This window comes from Fukomys damarensis, unplaced genomic scaffold (genome assembly GCF_012274545.1).
Source record: "Fukomys damarensis isolate Sample0158 unplaced genomic scaffold, DMR_v1.0_HiC HiC_scaffold_38, whole genome shotgun sequence".
Lineage (NCBI taxonomy): Eukaryota > Metazoa > Chordata > Mammalia > Rodentia > Bathyergidae > Fukomys > Fukomys damarensis.
Window position 1 is genome coordinate 29,076,671 of NW_022900950.1, and position 20,294 is coordinate 29,096,964.

Here is a 20,294-nt window from a genome sequence, read left to right on the forward strand (position 1 = left end):
TCAAAGATCTAAACATTAAAACAGATACATTAAACCTTCTAGAGGATAAAATCCTGGTAGTTGGATGGGATAAAAGGGGCAGAAAGATGCTGATAAAGTCCCTTGTGTGGCTTGCTACCATCTATCTGCCATGAATGTTTGCCCCTCGGCCACCCTACTTCTAAGAATTGTGAGCTACATAAACCTTTCCCCTATTTGACTTTGGGTGTCAAGTATTTTGTCTCAGCAATGAGAGAAAAGTAACTAAAACGTGGTATCTATATATAATAAAATACTACTCAGCTATAAAGAATGAGAGATTTGAGACTTTCATAGAGAAATGGAAGCATCTGGAAAATATAGTGTTGAGTGAAATAAACCAGACTTACAAGCTTAAAAACCATATGGTATCTCTCATTTGAGAGAGGCAAAGTGAAAAGAAAATGATAAAGGATGAATAAAAAGGGAGGGTGGGGACAAGCAGAAAAATGAGAACCAAGACCTATCATGTAAAGGTACAAGATCCCAGCAATGAATGTAACTGTACTGTCTACCCAGAATGTACCAATAAATTCAATTTTAAAAAAAGGGACAAGGACATGGATCTCTTAAAGAAGTGGTCCAAGTGAACAAGGTTGAGGGGTAAGCAGGAAGGGAAGGGAAAATAAGAATAAACATATGCTATAGAGGAATCTAATAACCTCAGTGGAAATATATAATTAATGTAAAAATTATGTGGTTGTCATTCAATATGAGCTCAGACAAATAATTTCAAGAGGAATGAAAAATAGTATAGGAGAACTAGAGGAAGAGGGAGAATGAGGGAAGGGTAAACATGCTGTAATATGTAGATTAGCCACTCCCCAAGATGATTGTATGTTAATTGAACTGCAAACATGTACAATAAAATTAAAAAATGAAACAATAAAATAATTAAAAAATTAAAAAGTGGAAAATAGAAAGGAAGAAAACATCAAACATAGGGAATAAAAATGGAAAATTCCTCAGACTCCAAAACCAGTGAAGAAGAAAGAGAAAAGTAAATAAAAAGAAAAGAGTCCAAAACCCCAAAAACTTCCTTTGTATTTTTGAATGGTAGTTTTTTTTTTCTTTTTTTCTGGATCAGCAGTTTTGGAGTGAAGCATTGCATGATTTTCTTTGCCTCATTCCCCAGTTCCCTCGGCTTACCCTAGGCTGTGGCAATGTCCAGGCTGAGACTTGTCCCCACTTGTGCTGCTAGGTAAGGAAGGCAGTCATACCCCAGATATGTGCTGAATGCAGGTAGAAGGACGAGGGCTCAAGTACTCCTCAATTCTGGCACTTTCAGACCCATTGCAACTCAAGCTTGCCCTGACCTCCCACTGCTGGGGATGGGGCTTATTGCCTTCCTGGCCCATGCTCAAACCCCTCATAACGTCTCTTTATAGCAGATCTCTATCTCCCATGGTTCTCACCCAGTCACTGTGGGAGGGGAACACTGGGAAGGCTGCAGTGAACCCAACTGTTCTGAGTCACAGTTAAAGCAATCAGCCCCTTCCTGGAATTGCACCCAACCAAGCACTCTCCTGCAATTTGGTGGGCACCTGTGCTGGTATCCCTATTCAGCTGTTGTCTACTGTATGGAGGGAATCCCTTTTGGAGAAAACCCCATGCTGTCCCTGAAGATCACAAAAAATGTGGGCTCTCCCTGGAACCCACATCACTGGCCCAGTCTCCTGCTATCATTTCTTCCTGGAGCCCCAAGCACTCACCTTGCTTCTGCAGAGCCAGACTCCCCTCCCCTTGAGCAGAGAACCAGCAGCCAGGGAGAGGATCCAGGTTGTTTCATTTTCCTTCTATGTATTGCCATCTCTCTCAAACTTCTCTGTAGTTTTTAATTTTCCAGTATATTCCTTCCCAATTCCCAAAAATCTGCTTCTCTTTCTTTCTCCCTCAAGTTGTTATTTTCCAGTATCTAGATTCTCAATCTCAGAAAGGACAATTTTGCAGCCTCTCACCATTCCGCCATCTTGATTTCTTGTCTTTGTTTTGTATTTGTTGTATAGATGTTCTAATGTTTTATGTAGTAAAAATATGTGACTTTTAACATTTTCTGGGAATAAATAAGAACCCAATAGGAAGAGAAAAGAGAATAAGTCATTTTAAATTTTACAGTTTGTAAAAGTCTTTTCTATTTAGTATATCATTAAAACATCTTAACTGTGAGGAAAGTGTTTTTAAAAGGCTCAGGTGACTAGGTTCAGACTCATCCTCATCAGAGGAGCAGGACTGAAATAAAACTTCACACATATTACTTTATTCTTTTCGGACTCTAAAGTGAGTGGTTAGTACTTTCCCCTTTACAGATGAGAGAAGCTAAGCAATTTGGCCAAAGTCATATAATGGTATTAAGACACAAACTCCACAAACTCCAATTTCGATTTGTGTCAAACTCTTGAGTATCAGTTTCATGAATTCTTTTTGGTGGATAGTGTTTTCTTTTCTTTTCTTTTCTTTTTTTTTTTTTTTTTTACAAGGGATTGAACTCCGGTCCTTGTGCTTGTGAGGCAGGCGCCAGAACCACTGAGCTAAATCCCTGGCCCAGATAGTGTTTTCACTTTGATTTGGTTTGTAGATCCAGTAATGTCTTACAGATTAAGAAGGCAGAAAAAAAGTTGTCACTATGACCAATGAACATTTTGTTCCATTTCTTCTGCAATTTTGTCCTTTGTAGATAGATATGAAGACTTATATAAACAACATGAATGATAAACTCTGATAATCTCATGTTAACTGATTGTACATCTTTATAGATATTGCTTTGAAAGTGGAAATTAACTATCTTAACCTTCTGAATTAAGTTGTTTTTTTTTTTTTCTGGTACCGGGGATTGAATTCGGGTCCTTGTGCTTACAAGGCAGGCCACCAAACCGCTGAGCTAAATCCCCGGCCCCTTGAATTAAGTTTTTTAGGTGTAATGATTTTATCTTTTTAAAGTTTATTAAGAAGTTTTTTAAAACTACCACTTTTAGATTCTTGACATTGTGCTTATAATGTGCTATAATAATGTGTTAATAATAATGCTTATAACATATAATTAAGATATTTTAATATAAATAAATTTAAATTATATAATTGAAAGTCATCATCTTTATTCTATAATATATTACACATATTTAATATATTTTATAGAAATACTTGCTCCCAAGTTGATATTAGTTAAGTGAGTTTATTACTCTTTTGAAAATAAGAATTTATTCCCTTTTGAAAAACTCAAAGTTAATTTAAAAAGTTAAAAATTTTTAAAGTTTACTTTTTCATTAAAGTTGCACAAATATCATTTGAAATATTTCTATAAGATTTGTTACAAAGGCAGTAGTGTCTTCCCATTTTGAAGCAACCCTTTTCACCTTCTTAAGCTTATTATGAATTCTATTTTTGGTCCTACCTTTATCTCTATTTGCAGAAACACAGATAGCTTTGTTCTTAGGCCTAGAATTTCACTTTTTTTTGATCTTCGAAATCAGTTACCTTTTGCTCTTTTTCTGTTCTCATTGTCTATGTGGTTTTGGGCCATCTTTTGAAAACTTTTTTCATATCCAATCTGTCTCCCAACAGCCCTCAGAGTGAGTTTTGTTATAATGTGTTTTATTAACCTGATAGGATTGAATTTGAGCCCAGCTTGGGCAACTTAATAACTTAGAGATATACTGTCTCAAAAAAAAATTAGAAAGACGTTGGCAGGGCCCTAAGTTCAGTCCTCAGAACTACCACAGAAAAGAAAAGGAAGGAAGAAAGTGAGATAAAGGGAAACAGAGACAGAGACAGAAAGAGTGAGAGAGAAAAGAGAAAGTGCCTTGACACTTTTTGATAATCCCTTTTTGTTTATTTACACTTTTAAAAAGCATATTCAACACTCATATATGTCATTGATAATTCCAATATTTAAAGTGATTAAGGGTCTGATTTTTTTCTGACATTTTTCAGGTTAGCTACTCTTTCCTCCTTTGTGATAATTGTTTGTGAACTCATCTTTGATGGGAATTTGTCTTGCAGAATTCTTTGAAGCTAAAACATGTTTCTCCAGAGAGAATTTGCATCTGTTTCTATCAGGCACCTGAAAGCCATATAGACTCAGGGATATGTTGTAATAAAACTCACTCTGAGGGCTGTTGGGAAATAGATGTGATATGAATTCCTTCTGCAGTTCCTTATAAGAGCCAGCTGAAAGTAATGAGTTCTCAGAGTGTAGTTATCTTCCCCTTCTGACAGCCAAAGCTACAACAGGCAACTTTTCTTTGTGAGATATGATTTTCTTTGGTAATGATACTGTCAGGGAGTTGACACACTGGCCTACGAGTCACACTATCCCAGCCTGTTTTTTTAAGTTTGGCTTTGCTTGTTGTTTTTTGAGACAGGTCTTTCTATGTAGTTTGGCTGGTGTTGACCTCACTATGTAGCCCATCTCGGCATCAGACTTGTGATATTACTCCTGCCCTAGTCTCCCAAGTGCTAGGATTACAAGCAAAAAAAGTTTTTTTAAGAACACAACTAGGCCCCTTTGTTTCCATATTCTCTACGATGCTCCTGTGCTGCAGTGGTGGAGTTGAGTAGTTGGGACAGAGACTGTACAACCTACAAAGCCTGGGGTAATCATTATCTTCTGGTCTTTATAGAAAAAGTTTGCTGACTCCTAGTGCAGACCTTTGTTTCTGCAGTTGTGTAGGGGACTCTCTGATCTTGCATGGCTTAAATTACAAAGGAAGCAAAGCTGCATAATTAAGAAATTCCAAACACAGTGCCTTAAATAAGATCATTTATTTCTTTTTCATATTGTAGTCCAAGTCCAAGGAGCTGTCCAGAGTTGATGGTGCTGCTCAGGGGATTTGAAAGCCCAGACTCCTAATTGAGTTGTCTGCCAATGTGAAGTAATATCCTTGTTAGAATGGTCCAGTGTTTTTGCCTTCCAGCTCATGGGGAACAGGAAAGACTATGATCCAGAAGTTGCATTCTTCACCTCTGCTCATCATACATTGGCCAGGATCTAGTCACACAGCTGTGAGGTGGGCTGGGACATGCCTTGGATAGGTGTCATGCACTCAGCTAAAATGCCTACTGGTAGAGCAGAAGGGGAGAATCTGTTGGGAGACAGCATGTTAACAAAGGTGCCTGGGCTTGCCTTCTCTATAGCCACTAGAATCTTCAAGTTTTGGATTATTGATTCTCTGTTTCTTCACTGTCTCACTTACTTTTGTCATCTAACAGTTTACCTTATGTTCTTCCTAACTCAGCTATGCACTTAAAAGGTGATTTAAAAATTGTACTTATCATTTTCAGATGTTTTTATAATAAGACTTTTTTAAAAAGGAGATCTAGTCCAAGCCAACCTTATTTTATTACTCAAGTTCTATGATGGGACTTGCTTTTTGTGTTTTAATGACAAAGAGTGACTCTTTTTAATCACTATTTCCATCTCTATTAGCTGGACAAAGAAATGATCTAAAGAACAATGTTCTTTTAAATAATTGAGCCAAAACCAGTAATATGTTGGATATTTATCCCTTCTGGACTTATGAAGAATTCCTTCTGTTCCTATGTACTGTTTTATATGCATTTGTTCTAGAATTAGTGACTCACTACTTTTAAAATCCTTTGCTCCTTGAAAATAATTGACATGTTTAGTGGGTACTTATTATAAGGTAACCAAGAGAGTTTGGCAATTCATAATTCCTTCGTTGAGAAATAGCACATTCTATATTGTCCAAAATAGTATCCACTAACCATGTTAAGTATTTGAAATATTGCAGGTACAACCAGGAACTGAACTTTTAATTTTTTTAATTTGTAATTTTCAATTTCAATTTAAAGCTTGACACTTGATTAAAGTCTTAGGCAACATTTAAGTTTGTTTGGAACAAATTGGATATAGGAGTCTATTTTCAGTTGCAAAATTTATAAAACCTAAATGTAAATCAAATAGTTTATAGGAAAATTTAGCATCCCGATTGAGAATTATTTAGGTGTAATGTTCACATTGGATTTCAAAGATGGTTTGAAAAAAACAATGCAAAATATTTTGTTAGTATTTTTATATTGCTGTTACATCCAAATGATATTAGGTGAAATAAAATAAATTAGTTTTATGTGTTTTGTATTGTCTTAATGTAGTTAGTGTAAAATTAAAAATTCTATAACCAGCTCCGTATGTTTCTGCTGGGCAATGCTGCTTTAGATGGTACTAACCATGCTCCTGGGACCACATATGGCTTATATACCTGAAAGAGAAGTAAATCACAGATATTTAATTTGCTTCTTTTAAAATATTTCTTGCATCAGTTGATTAAACAGTTTGTCACCTCGAATCCCTGCTTTCATTGTTCCCTTGTACCTCTGTTCCTTATGAGAGTTCTTACAGTGATCTTGTCAAAATGCAAACAGGATCAGACAGACCCACCTTCGTTGCTCTTCTTTATTCCAAACCCCTTCACCGAAGATGTAAGACCTCTCGTAGTCTGTCTCTACTTTCTCTGCCAACTCTTTCTTGCAACACTCAGACCAGGCTATTCCAGAACACTGTTCTTTTGTACCACTTTGCAGATTCATTTCATATCATTGGTTACTTCTTTCTTTTTTTTTTTTTTTTGAATAAATGCTAACCTTTCAGTGCCATCTTATCTTGTCTTTCTCCAACTCCCCCAGTAAAGTTAAATGCATCTGCTTCACACTGGTTGGACTTCTGAACCCTAAGATACAGGCTTACCATGTTATAGGATTTTTTAAATTTTTATTTAGCCACATGACTGGGTAATCCCAGGAGCCCTGTATTGTCATTTATTTTTAAAAATTGTGATACTGAGGATTGAACCCAGGGTCTTTGCACCGAGCTAAATTCTCTCCCTTTTATTTTTTTATTTTTGAGACAGGGTCTTACTAAGTCGCTAAATTGCCTATGCAGTGCCTGAACTTGTGATCCTTCTATCTCAGCCTCCCTGAGTGCTGAAATTACATGCATGTGCCACAACGCCAAGCTTGATTTTATCTTTGTATCATCAATATTTAGCATAAACTTGGATATTATAAATATTTACTAACTGGGTAATTAATGTAGTAGAAAAAGAGTTGATCGAGTGACTTCTGATGACCTTTGTCCAGGCAGGAATTGGGAGCCTGCTGCTAGGATTAGGATCTTAGCATCACCACTTGGTAACTACTTGACCTTAGCTGAGTTATTTAACATTTTTGTACCCCATTAGTAAAATGGAGACAATTACTCATCTTGCAGATTGATTGTGAGTATTAAAATGAGTTAGCATATGTAAGGTGTTTAGATATGTTCTCTGTACAAAGTAAGCATAATTAATTTGAATATTAACTTAATAAATATTAACATTATTGTCATATAAAGTCTAAACTTTTTTTCTTTTTCTCAGGCCACAAATCACAGATTTTAACTGGATTTCGAAAACCTAGTGTTACAGAAACTAATGAACTAGGAAGAAAAATCCAGTTCTGAGAAGTCATTGAATAAAACAAGTATCAACTTGGCAACAAAATTCTGGCATTAATTTTGTGAATCTCATTATTTAATAACAGAATACTTAGAGTGAGTTTGGTTAAGATGCTTAGAATTCAGAAGAGAAAATTTGACTTTGATAAAATAATTTAATGGATCATATACTGGGAGTATTAAAGGAGTTGAGAATTAGGCCACTAATTCAGGGTGTATAATAAATTATGAAAAATTCACAGATGAAAGAAGAAAAGTTGATACAAAATAAAATTGACCCAGTACAGTGAATTAAATATTTTTTTAATTTTAGCTATACAACTCTTTTAAAAAACACTTTTTGAGCTGCAATTTACATATCATGAAATTTACTTATTTGAAGTGCAGGATTCAGTGGTTTTCAGCATGTTCATAAAGCTGCATAATATCATAATAGCTGAGTTTTAAAATATTTTTGTCTCCACAAAAAGGAACATTATCAGTCATTCCCCCTTCCCCACCACTACCACCTGAAGTCCATCTTAAGGGTGCAACCATTTATCTGCTTTCTGCAGATTTGCCCCTTCTGGATATTTTATATAAATGTGATTGATTTTTTAAATTGTCGTAATGGTTTCAAGGGCCATCCATGTTGTAGCATACAGCAAGATTCATTCCTTTATATTGCTAAATAATATTGATCAGATGGATTTAACAACACATTCATTCATCAGTTGAGGAACATTTGTATTGTTTCCACTTACTGGTACTAGGAGTATTGTTGCTCTAAATATTCAAGTAGAGATTTTTTTGTAGGTAAATTATTTCAGTTATCTTAGGATATATACCTAGCAGCAGAATTGCTAGGTCATACAGTGACTAACTATATTTAACATTTTGAGGAACTGTCAACTTTTCAAAAGTTGCTGCACTATTTTACATCCTTTTCTTTTTTCCATTGGCATTGGGGACAAAATCCAGGGCCTCACACATGCTAAGTGAGCCATCCACTGCTGAGCTACATCTCCAGCCCAGTATTTTACATTCTTGCCAGTAGTATATGAAGGTTCCAATTTCTCCATATCCTGTTTTTGTTTGTCTTTCTTATAGCCATCTTAGGAAGTGTAAAGTGGTATCCTCACTGTGGTTTGATTTACATTTCCCTAGCGATTAATCATGTTGACCATCTTCTCATGTCATGTTATGTTAGCATCATTTACATACTATGCAGCTCATTATTATGCATACGTCATTCCTGTATTCATTCTATTAGTCAACAACTATTATGTTCTACACATTTTTTTGAAGTGTTAGAATAAGTTAGGGAACACGTCAAACAAAAATCCCAGTCCTCATGGAACATATATCCTCATTAGGGGAATAGACAATATATAAAATAAATAAGTTAAATACATAGAATATTAGGTGGTGAGAAGGGAAAAGATGAAAAGAAATGAAGAAAGAGACTTCTGGAGGTGAACTCACAAATCTAAATGAAGTAGGTAGAAAAGGTCTAAGGAGGAAGGTGATGTTTCAATATAAACAAGAGGAAATAAAGGAAGGAGCTGTTCAGAGACAAGGAGAAAAGGGCTGAAGAAATAACTCCAAAGCTCCAAAGCAGGGGGATCCACTGTCCAATTGGCAGAGCATCTGTATAGCTATAGTTTAAAGAAGAAGGAGAGTAAAAGCAGGTGGAAACAGAGGTAAGATGAGATGGACCATAGTGAAGACTGTGGTTTTCACTCATGTGAGATCTTAAGGCTTTGAAGGATTGGTACAGACAAGTGACATGACCTGACACTCTTCCAGAGTGTTTGGAGGTGTGTGTGTGTGTGTGTGTGTGTGTGTGTGTGTGTGCATGTACATGTGTGATGGGGAATGGCTGCCACAATGACTCAGAACTAGGAATGCTAGGAATTTTGCAACACACAGAACAATCTTCCATAACATGTCAAGAGAAGGCCTGCTGGGAAACACTGGCAAAGGAAATACAGGCATGCTCCAGAAACATTTCAAGTTCCATTGTAGGCCACTGCAATATAGTGAATATCACAGTAAAACAAGTCATGTGACTTGTGGGTTCCCATTGCATGTAAAAGAAACGTGTTTACTAACAGTGGTCTATGAAGTATGCAATAGATCTGGGTATATGACTCGGTAGAATGTGTGCTTAGCAATGTAGAGCTCTAGGTTGATCCCCAGCACAATAAAAAACCAAATGAAAACAAAACCCTTCAATTAGAGTGTGCAATAACATATCTAAGAAAGTGATGTGCACACCTTCATTTTAAGATACTTTATCACTAAAAAATACTAATGATCACCTGAACTTTCAGATGGTTTTCATTGTTGCAGTGGTGGTTTGTTTGTTTTTATTTTGCTGGTAGAAGGAAGGTCTTGCCTTGACTGAATGGCCATTGACTGGTCAGAATTATGGTTGCTGAAAGATAGGGTGGCTGTGGCAGTATCTTAATACAACAATGAAGGTTGTCCCATTCATTGACTCTTTCTTATGAGAAAGATTCCTCTACAGCATGCAATACCCTATGATAGAATTTTTAAGGTAGAACTTTTTTCAAAATTGTTGTCTGTCCTCCCAAACGCTGCTACTGCTTTATCAACTGCATTTATGTAACATTCTGAAGAGTGTTGTCATTACAATAATGTCCACAGCATCTTCATCAGGTTAGATTTCATTCCAAGAAACCATAGTTCATCCGTAAGAAGTAACTCTACATCTATTGAACTTGTATGATGAGATTGTATCAAGTCAGTCACGTCTTCAGGCTATACTTCTATTTCTAATCCTCTTATTATTTCTATCACATCTGCAGTTATCTCTTTCACTGAAATTTCAAACCTCTCAAAGTCATCCATGAGCCAACTTCTTGTTAATGTTAATATTTTGATCTCCTACCATAAATCATGAATATTTTTGATGGCATCTAGAATGGTTAAGCCTTTCCAGAAGGTTTCATTTTACTTTTCCTAGATCCTTTAGAGTGGTGATGGCAAACCTTTTAGAGATAAGTGCCCAAACTGCAACCCAAAACCCACTTATTTATTTCAAGGAGCCAACATTGCAATTAAACCTGAATATTGAGATTTTAGTTTAGAAAAAACAATTCATAATTAACATCTTTTATCTTAAAAGAAAAGCAAATAACATCTTTGACATAGGTTTGCCACCACAGCATTAGAGAAATCGCTCTCTGGAAATTATAGCCATATGAAGGGTACTTCTTAAATAATAAAGCTTGAAAATAAAAATTATTTCTGAATTCATGGAACTGTAGAATGGATGTTATGTTATCAGACAGGAAAGCACCATTAATTTCTCATATTTCCATTAGGATTCTTGGGTGACCAGGAGCATCCTCAGTCAACAGTAATATTTTGAAAGGAATATTCTTTCTCAGCAATGAAGTATCCAACAGTGGGCATCAAATATTCAGAAAGCCCTGAACAATTGTGCTGGCATCCAGGCTTTGTTGTTCCCTTTGAAGAATATAGGCACACTACATGTAATAAGGGCCCCAAGACTTTGGAACAGTGAATGACCATTGACTTCAACTTGGAGTCACCGGCTACCCTGACCCTTAACAAGAGAATGAGCCTGTGCTTTGAAGCTTTGAAACTTTGAAGCTAGGCATTGACTTCTCTCTAGTTATGAAGGACTTCTATGGCATCTTCTTCTAATAGAAGGCTGTTTTATCTACAATGGAAGTCTGTGGTCCAGCATGGCACCTTAGCTAGGTCTTCTGGTGAACTTGCTGCTTCCTCTTGTAGGTTCTCATGACCCAACCTCTGCTGACTTCAGATGTTTCTTCGGCAGCTTCCTCACCTCTCATAGAATTAAAGAATGAAGACCTCACACTGGAGTAGGCTTTGGCTTAAGGGAATGTTGTGGCTAGCTTAATTTTCTATCTTGACCACTAAAACTTTCTTCATTTCAGAGATAAGAGGGCTGGGGATTTAGCTCAGTGGTGCTGTGCCTGCCTCACAAGTGTAAGGTCCTAAGTTTATTCCCATTACCAGGGGAAAAAAAGATGTAACCCATATCAGAGGTAAGCTGTTTTACTTTTTTAATCATTGTGTGTTCACTGAAGTAGCACTCTTAATTTCCTTCTAGAGCTTTTTCTTTGCATTTTTAACTTGGCTAACTGACCCAACAGAACTTGCTTTCAGCTTATCTTTTGACATGCCTTCCTCTCTAAGAGCAATTATTTCTAGTTTTTGATTTAAAGTATGAGACATAGGACTCTGACTTCCACTTGAAATGTAGAGGTCATTGTAAAATTATTATTTGGCTTAATTTCATTACTGTGCATCGTGGAATTGGGAGGCCCAAGGAGATGAGCAGAGCAGTGAGAACACATAGCATTTACTGACTAAATCCCTGTCATATCTGGGTGTGATTTGCGATTCCTTAAATAATTACAACGGTAACATGAAAGATCACTGGTATAGTTCATCATAAACATATAATAATGAAAAAGTTGAAATATTGTGAGAATTACCAAATGTGATACATGATGAGCACATCTTGGAAAAAATGGTACCAACAAGTTTGCTTGGTATGCAGGTGCTACAAAACTTCAATTTGTAAAAATTTTGCTATCTGTAAAGCACAATAAAGCAAAACACAATAAGCACAAAGCATTTCTGTAACAGATGGATGGAGAAGCCTTCTGTAATCCAGGTGAGGAATGAGGGTAGCCTGGAGGGTTCTGGGGCAGGATAAGTGACAAAGATATCCATGACTCCTGGTATAATTTGAAGAAGGAGTTGACAGGACTTGCTGACAAGTGGAATGGAGGTAAGAATAAGGCACAAATCAAAGACAACTTCAAGAATTTGTCTTTGGACTGAGTGTTGGGGGAAATGGGTTGGCAATGTTCATTTTTCCTATCCAGAAACCAGGGCTATCTTACCATTTTCTGATGTCCTCTTCAATCTCCTTTTTCAGAGTGCTGTACTTTTCATTGTACAGGTCTTTCATATACTTTTAAAGGTTAATTTCTAAGTACTTAATTTTTCTTGAAGTTGTTGCAAATGGTATTACTTTCCTAGTTCCTTTCTCAGTAGGCTCATTATTGGTGTAGCAGAATGCTATTGAATTTTTGTGCATTGATTTTTTATTCTGATGCTTTGCTGAATTTATTAGTCTTAAAATGCTTATGGTGGAATTTTTTTGGTGAGCTTCTATGTATAGGATCATATTGTCTGCAAATAAGGAGAGTTTGATTTTTTCCTTTCCTATAAGTATTCCTTTTATTTCTTTTGCCTGATTGCCCTGGCTAAGGTTTTGAGTACTCTATTGAATAAGAGTGGTAATAGTGGACATCCTTGTATTTTTTCTGATTTTAGAGGAAAAGCTTTCAATTTAATATGATGTTGACCATTGGTTTGTCATAAATGGCTTTATCAAATCAAGATAAGTTCTGTTTGATACCTTTTCATGGACTATAATTCTTTGCTAAACTAGTCATTCATGTTTTATGTCATTTTGCTTAGCTTCTCTGGCTTTTTATTAGTGTGTTCTGATCACTTTGCTAATTAAGTTCATCATCCATTTAGTTACATTCTTTGAGCTTGCCGAGAATATTATTGGTCTGTCAAAAAAATCTCTTCTGTTATTCTTTTGAATAATTCAGCTGTTTGGCTTTCTACTTCCTCCTGTCTATGCTCCATGGAACAATTTTGAAGGAATTGGGAGTCTTTGGAGGCATTTTATTGCCTTATCTTCTCATGTTTCTATTGTTTTTGTTTTGTTTTGTTTTGTGCTGAAGTTTATGTGTGTTTATACTGGAAAGACTATGTTGCTGGTATAGAGACTTCTTTAGTTAGTGTCTGCTTTTCAGTGGTACACTCTGAGTGTGGCTAACTATAGGCCTTTCTCTCTGTCCCAAGATTTGACTGCCTTCATTAATTTGGGAGGTGAGGGTGCAATAATTGGTCCATAAGCCAGTCCTCTGGGAATGAACCTCTAGCTGTGCAACAGCTCCCCTCCATGTATGGCTCAGGTCAGTCATCAAGAACACGATATATGTCAAGACTTGCCCATGTGCAAACCACCAGGAAATGAAGACATCATTCAGTTCCCAGAGATTCCTCTGATGCTGAAGGAAAGGGAACTTGCTGAGATGGGGAGCCAGGCCACTGGCAACCAAAAGATAGGCATCACAGAGACCTTCTGGACCTCATCAGCAGAGCCAGAGAAGGACACTTCTTCTGACATACAGACTGCCACCTGTCTGAATGTACTTCTGCTGGCTCGTAAAGGAAGTTCTTTTAACTCTGTGAAGAAGAGAGGACCCTGAGCAGGCCACCAAGAACCAGCCTTAGCAGGCACCAAAGAGAAGACAAGGCAATAGAATCCAACCTCAAGAACCCCTCAAATAATCAGGACAACCCTATATCCCTAGATTTAAAAATATTTTCTACCTCCCCTTCCATAATCTCTATAGGTTTATTTTTTCCTCAATAAAAATATGCTCTTGTTAAAAAAAAAAAAAGAAGAGTCCATATGCAAGGACTTAGGGAGCCTGAGTACAAGAAATGAGTCACAAATGGGAGGTCCTGGGCTCCTATGAATTTGACATAAAGACGAAAGGCATGAGCCTGACTGTGCTGCTGTCAAGGCTGTGGAGCTGAGTGGCAGGTGGACTGGGAATTTTGCTGGCATCATACAGAATTCCAGTCCTTCATGACTCTTGTAGGTGAGAACCTGGAACAAATATGTTTCCTTCATTTAAAAATATATGACATATTTATATTTTTAAAAATCCATGGATGATATTTTATGTATACAAAAAAGAATGATGAGTTATATTGATAGAGAAGTGCTGTACAATAAGACAGGCCCTTACCTTGCCTCCATTTTTTTTTCCCCACAGGATGTTTTGTTGTGGAAATGTAAGTTTGTGTTGGTGGGTTCCTGCCCAATGCATCAGAATGATTTGTGACTGTTTAACTGTGTGACTGTTGTGGAAGGAACTGGTAAATGATGCATAGAGATGCAGAAGTGGGTAAAATTAAAAAAAGTGTTTACTTAGCTAGCAAAGGGTCAGCCTGCACCAAAGGCTATGCCAAATGACGGACCCTGGACTGGGTCACAATCTTTCTAAGAGTCTTACAACCATGACCTAATTTTAGGTAATAAGACATTCTAGTTCCACAGCTCCCATCACAAGTCAAGGTCTCAGTTTCAGTGTTAACTCAAATGTAGCATTTTGTTTCAGGATGTTCATCTTTAGCTATCCAGCTCACAGGAGTGTGGTTCAGGGTCAGGAAAGCAGGACTGGTGACATTCCTCTCCTCAACACCTTTATAGTCATATGGTTTACAGAATGTTTTATGGCTCAGGGACTGTTATCTTGGTTTGAACATCTGGTCTCATCCTGGGATGCGGCTATGCACCTCCAGCATTTGTTAATTTTAAACTGGGGCTATGTACCTTTAAACTTCACCGATGAAACCTCAGGTGTTTTGTTAAACAAGCAAGTTACAGAAGCAAAAGGTAGTGGTTATTCCATATTTGTCTTTAACATTTTGTAGGTTTCAGACTATTTACGGAAGTTCTCTCTATCACGACCTTTCAGGAATGTTGTGTTAAGCTCTGCTCTCTCACAAGAAGGTTGTGTTAAGCTCTGCCCCCTCTCAATAATGTTTTGTAACTCCTGTTTGTGCCCAGCGTATCAAAATGGTTTGGGACTATTTGAACTGTGTGACCTTTCAGAAATGTTCCGTTAAGCTCTGCCCCCTCACAAGAAGGTTCTGGAAAGCTCCACCCTCTCTCAGGAATGTTCTGTAACTCTGCCCCTTGCTTCAGTGAGCATGCTTGCCTACCCTGTAGATCCCTGTATAAATAGGCTCTCATTTCTGGTAGAGCGCTCAGATTCTTCTGAGCCTGCCAGGGCTCACCAGCATAATAAAGTTTTTTTTTTTTTCTCCACCTCTTCAACTAACCATCAGATTCTTGAGTCTTCAAATTACAAGAGCTGTGTTTCAGAGCCACCACACTGAGCTGTTAAGCTCAGCCATGCCTCTGAGCTGTGGCACTGAGCTGTAACCCTGGGATATAACACTGAGATATTCTGCTCTGCTGTAACAATATGAGAAAATAAAATAAGTACACATATAATAAGTCTGCAATAAGGACAAGGATGTAATGTACATTACATGTAGTCGCTTACAAATTGCTTCCGCTCACTCAGCATTACATTTTCTATACCCACTCGTAGTTCAACTTTCACTACTGAGTAATAATTCATCGTGTGAATATTTAGCCATGTCTGACACAGCGCCGGCGCCCTTTATCGCGGCTGCGACTGCTGCGGACTGGATACACCGGAGGAGGCCCTTTCCCCACCTGGGGTCCGGCCATAGAGACCCGGGAGCTGGGTGGGAAGCGCCGGGCCCAACTGGCTGGGCACGTCGCACACTCCTAGCTGACGCAGAAAAAGTCCGACCCGGCGCTTCCGAGGATAAGTACGGCGCCTGGGGCCATAAGTAGGGCGCCTGCCAAGGGCTAAGGAGCTTTCTGGCCCAGGGGGCGGGGCCTAGCTGAGGAGGCGGGGCCGGCCGTGCTCAGAGCTCCCGGCCGGGTGCGGGGAGGTGCGCGTACCTCCCAGGTGCTACCCGAGTTCCTGAACCTGCCGCTCGCACCCCTGGTTGCCCGGCCGGTACTTGGTTTGCACAGCTTTTGTCCAAGGTTCGAGACTTAGTGAGCAGAGTTTGCCCCCTCTTCTGGTATAACTAGTTTTGATGGCTGGGAATAAAGGAAGAAGACGTGCTTTAATATTGAGGCTGTTGGCTTCGGCAGAGGTGAAAAGTTGCCTGATGTAGTGTTGAAGCCACCGCGACGGTTTCCTGATACAGATTATAAGCCAGTGCCACTGAGAAGAGGAGAAAGTGAAGATTACATGCTGGCCTTAAAACAGGAATTGAGAGAAACAATGAAAAGAAAGCCTTATTTTATTGAAAAATCCGAAGAAAAGCCACATAGTGAAAGGTATAGTAAGAAATATATGCAGACATACAGAGAAGAATGGATACCAGATTGGAGAAGACTCCCAAGAGAGATGTTGCCACGGAAAAAATTCAGAAAAGCAGACCTAAAATTCAAAAACGCAAAAGGCGCAAAGTCTTTTCTCTCATTAATGCTGCAGATGTGTTGAAAAAAATTGAGGAACTGGAAAAGAAAGGTGATGGTGAAAAATCTGACGAGGAAAACGAAGAGAAAGAAGGAAGAAAAGAGAAAAGTAAGGGAGGTGATGACGACAATGACGATGATGCAGAACAGGAAGACTATGACGAAGAAGAGCTAGGAGAGGAAGAGGACTCAATAACTCATACTTTGAAGACAGGGATGATTTTGGTGTTGACAGTGATGACAACATGGATGAAGCAACCTATTAACCATGAACTTTCTTTAAAACATGTTTATAATTCATCTTCTGAGTATTTGAACAAAGTGGATTTGGTTTGTTTGTCATAAGGAGTGAGTACCTAGTTTATTTTTGTCCCTATTTTGCTGAACAAATCCTTGTTACCAAAATATGTAAAACTGCTTTGAGCTTACACGCTGGTTACCTTGTAAACGGGTCTCTGAAACTCTGACACTCCCTCTTAAATGCCTCTGCCATCTCTCTTAGGTCTGCCGGTGGAGTTTTGAAAAAGTTGGATTTGAATGTTGCCCAAAGAGCTTTTGCATCTCTTAATCTATATATCCACACTTGAACAAACTGGTTTTCTTTAACTGCTGATCTTTCCTAAAGATTATTATGAGTCATAACGGCTTCCTATAATGTAAAGGCTGACAATACAGCACATGGAGCACTTTAAAAACAAACTTGAAAATTATTTTTTACTTTTACGTGGAATGTACTACTACATTATGACTACAGAAACTCACCTGAGCTCTCACAAAGGCAACTTCAGAGAGTGAAAGTTTTGTGATTAAAAACATACGCCTGGGGAAAGACGTCCCTGTGAGCTCTGACGTCACAGTTCACTCCTCAGTGGGGAGAGGTTTTCATGTTGGATGGATGGAGCACGTGGGTTTGGGCCACTTCAGACCACAGCAGTACCTGTGGTCTCACTGTAACAAGTGTGACATGTTCAAACAACTGAGCTTGTGAAAAGTTAGACAGAGGCATCCTGTTGAATTTTGCACTTTCTGTGAGTGTGGAGTAGGTTCCACTTATATCCGCTTCACAGCAGCAGCTAAGTGTAAGCTGCGAGGAGGGCGGTGGCCTCCGCTGTGCCTCACAGGCCTCCATAGGGCTGGATATGTAATAGTGTAGAATGAACCCAGGTCATTTTGGATTAATCCTATTTTAATTTAAAAGCTAGCTCCCCTTCCCATTTTATATTTTGGCGAGAAAATACCTACAAACCTGAGCCTCTATAGAACTAAAAATGCCAAAGATTTTCAAAAAATTCATATTGTATATTTCAAAAACAACTTATTAATATCACATACCAAAATAAATATATTTTTCTCTTTGGAAAGATATCACCCATTTGCCTGAGCACAGAGCCCTAAATTCTATTTCTACCTAGAATATTAAATTCAGCCTTGAACTTGAAAGGGTTAAGTTTCCATGCCTTAGTTTCTCCACCTGTAAAGAGTTTCCTATAAAAATTTTTTAAACACTAACCAGAATATTACCTTATATATACATACTCTTTGCTTTTAAAAATGGTCAGGTCTTAAATTTGATTCTTACCTTCTAATCAGTCATAGCTATAACTGAAACCACACTTTTCCTTGTAAAATATATTATTGCAATCAGATTTTCCTATTTTGTTATTTGTAGGGAAAACTGGAGAAAATTTATGTTGTCTTGTGTGGCTTTGCAACATGACTGTCTCAGGAAAAAGATCTCTCTCAATGGCAATACTTCCACAAATAAATCAAGACAGGTTAGAAGCCCATCTCATTAGTTTAGCACTGTATTCTTATATGTGACTTACTGTTTAAAAGAGCTTATCAAAGTTCTACCAAGAACATAAAGTTTTAAGTAATAGTGGCAGAGCTGTCACTTTGGAATGATAACAGTTTCATTCTTTTTCTCCTTTGGTATCACAGCCAAATACTACTGTTTAGTCCATAGGAATCATATCTCTGCACTGTTTTCTTGCTTTCTTACAAGTCTACCACTAACTCCTTGATTCAGGCAGATGCACTGAAGGTACGTCACTTTTTCTGGATTTCAGTTCGCCGTCACTGGGCTAGTCCTGCAGTGGGTAGGGCATTCCCGTTGGGCAAGGCTTTGCCCTAGGGGGCCCACTAGGTATATTCTTTCCCCTTTTGGAAAATCTTTTTATAATTTTAAATGGTATTAATTATGAGGACAGGATCTGCAAGTTGTTTTATTAACCAGCACAAACCTTATTTTTGTGCCTGAAGTTCTGAGACCATGAAGTTACTCCATTGGAAGGTAAACGGTATTTTGCAGAGACAGCTTCTTTATATATAGCAAAGAACTTATTGGTGATATAACAAAACTGGTTGCTATAATGCCTTTTCTTTTGTTATTTGTTTACACATTAAATTCTTTCAAATTAAAAAAAATACTTAACCATCTCTTCTCCTAAAAGTGAGCACATGGTTGATTTTATGTTGTTTTCTGTTATATGGAGAAGTAGTTGCCATAAACATTTTGGATGTATTTCCTGACACATCAAAGCAGAGGTTTCTTGGTGGGAAGTGGTTTCCCAATCTATGGATCACAATCCACAAGTAACTTATGAAAATTTAGAAAGCAGCCATCATGCATAGCACAAGCAAAGAACACAGAGGAGAGTGAGGAGGGGAAGATCGGTTTCAACCAAAACAGGCATCTTTTCTTAATCACCAGGATGAGGAACAGAGAGGAAAAGAGAGCAGGGGGAGGCTATAGTTCCCTTGGACTTTCTGGAAACACAAATTTATTCCTTTGGCTGTGTGTTGGGAATCCATAGCCAAGACGATATTGCAGACATCAAGGATCGAGTACTATTTTAAAGGAAAAACTTCACAAATGTTGCCATGGCAAAACTGCAAAGAATCTAGAATGTCAAATACCATGTTCTGAGCCTGTTGAATCAAGAACTATTTGGCAAGAGAGTTTATGTGCAATTTGAGTATATCATGCCCTGCTATAAATTGACATAGCTTGCTGAAATGCAAAGAAAAATGATGAGAGCAGAACTGAAGTCAGAAAAGGAAAGCACCGGTGTGTAGAGGAAATACAAGTGTCATCCACCCTACAAAACTGCTTATTGGAGAGGCCAGGGTAAGGAGTCTGAGCAGTGGAGACTATCTATAATTCATGCAGGATGGGTCTGAAAGACATGAACCTTTCCTATGAAAAATTAGAAAATGTCAGAGCATATTGTGCATAGTAAGAGCAAGTTCTGATTTCTCTAAACTAATTTCACTGGATTGGGATATGAAATAAAACTACTTATTTTAAAGAATTTGAGATATGGTGTTGCTAAGTTGTCTAGCGTAGGCTTGAACTTGCTGTCCTCCTCTATCAGCCTTTCAGAATGCTGGGATCTTTTATTGTAGCAAATGGTTAAAACATTTAGAGCATGGATGGCCAAACTGCAGGCTCACCTGGGCCGCATCGAGTGAAGAGGAGTAATACAACAAGAAAACTAAGTAAGAAAATGTATACGTCTGCTTAATAGCAGTAAGTGCCTGTCTTCACTCACACACACACATGTGTAGGTGAGTTAAAATATTATCATTAGTAACCCCTGCATTTTACTCACCAACTCAAGCAAGTGTATGTAATGTCAGGCCCATGCAGGTTTTGATTAGACTGATTATGGGCTGCGGGGTGCAGGAGGT

The 20,294-nt window shown here is 37.9% G+C and overlaps 1 long non-coding RNA gene and 1 pseudogene across 1 annotated transcript; one reads left to right on the top strand and one right to left on the bottom strand.

Moving 5' to 3' along the window:
* Positions 1 to 4,820: 4,820 nt before the first annotated feature.
* On the bottom strand, positions 4,821 to 17,743 carry LOC104862094. The gene is made up of 3 exons (XR_780184.2): positions 17,364 to 17,743; positions 6,202 to 6,233; positions 4,821 to 5,073 (listed from the first exon to the last, which is right to left on the bottom strand). It is a non-coding gene; the product is annotated as an uncharacterized LOC104862094 (long non-coding RNA).
* Positions 15,967 to 16,867, top strand: LOC104862092 (annotated as a pseudogene).
* Positions 17,744 to 20,294: the final 2,551 nt, after the last annotated feature.